Here is a 1699-nt window from a genome sequence, read left to right on the forward strand (position 1 = left end):
GACAATATGTGTGTGCGAGGGTGTGTGTGTATTTATGGCCCGATCTAAACTACGTGACACAACAAGCACAGTTTAAAACTCTTGAAGCACAGAGGATGTGTAAGTTAATTCAGTTTGTTTCATGATGCTTCGCGCTGCAGCAGCGGAGGGGTTTTCACATCAGGCCGCCCGAACACCTCTGCTGCCGCCGGGGGTGGGTTGACGCTTCTGTCCGGGGTGGAGTGGTGTGTAATCGGCTGCAGGGTCCGGAATGATCCGGGGGACAGAACACTCGTCAGGTCCAGACTGAGCTGTATTGTGAATTTTAATAGAAACAGGGAACCAAACAKAAATGAAAAGATATTCTTTCTGTTCTGTTTTGGACCAAAGTCATATTTTAACAGTTTTTTTTTTGTTGTTGTTGCCTGAACTAAAGCTAGCTGTCACGTTGTCTCGTCTTAAAAAAACTTTCTCTCCTCCTGGCCACACCTCCTCGCTCACCCCCCCCTCAGAGTCTCCACTTTGTGTATTTTTCAAATTTGCGTTGGGGGCGCAGTTATACTTTCACAGGGGTAAGTTCTGCTTTAAGAGCTACTTTCACGAAATGAAACTGTCTGAGAGCTTCTTTTTGCAACATTTAATTTTAAACTTAAACCATTGGAATAAGCTTGTTTTGCACAAAAAAACTTTTTCTTCAATTCACACGAAACTATTACAAACAACACTGAATTTACATAATTGTGCTTTTTGTGAGTATCCATTCATATTATATTGTATTTTACACGAATAACTTAGGGTGTAACTGCAACAGATTTGTGCACAAATAACGTTGGTTGATATTTTCTCCACATTTTTTCCCATCGGGAAGAACCCCCCTGTAGTGACATATACTGCAGCAGGAGGGGCTTCCCAGGAGTTTGGCACAGTTTGTCTCAACGGTCTATGAAAAGTGTGTGAAAACGAATGCCGAACAGCCACGTAACTGTGCGTCGTCTACCGATCAACCATACTGAGCCCTAAACTGTTTGACAACCAAGGGGAAGGGACATTTTTAGATTGATTGGAGTTAAAGGAAAGTTTGTTTGGCCAGTGACAAATTAAAATTTACTTCTCCTAATTTTTCATAAGCACTGAACAGCTACTTTAAAGGGGACCTATTATGCAAAATTCACTTTTTAAAGGTTTTTTTTACTCAACTTTAGGTATGTACTTCTTTATAAAACAGTCCTAGGACCAAAAAAATGCACCCAGGGGCATATTTACTGTAAGTAAATGTATTTTTAATGTATATTAACGACAAGTTTTATACTTCCGTTATTTTGTGATGCCTTACCTAGTAACCTCCCGGGTGAGACTCCACCTCCTCAGTATGAAAAGCCGTCATCGTGTTGTTGTGTAATGTGCAGCTCATTTCACAACAAGTCTCCAATAGGGCAATGGGTAGAGTGTTGGACCAGAGAGCAGGAGACCAGGGTTTGAGACCAGACACAGTTTAATTATTTATTTATTTTCATTTGTTATGAACACATTTTCTCATGTAGCTCTATTGTTTAGCTTATTAAAGCCTTGTTAAAGCCTATTTGTTCTAGTTTCTGAGGTATTTTGACCGCTGCTGCTCCCTGCTCTGGTAACAGCATGCAGAGTGAGCACAGAGCAGAGGAGGGAGAGAAAAAAAAAGAAGCTGGGACCACGACTCTGCCTCTGGGTCTCATATGGTTGT

Source organism: Austrofundulus limnaeus, unplaced genomic scaffold, assembly GCF_001266775.1.
Source record: "Austrofundulus limnaeus strain Quisiro unplaced genomic scaffold, Austrofundulus_limnaeus-1.0 Scaffold934, whole genome shotgun sequence".
Classification (NCBI taxonomy): Eukaryota; Metazoa; Chordata; class Actinopteri; order Cyprinodontiformes; family Rivulidae; genus Austrofundulus; species Austrofundulus limnaeus.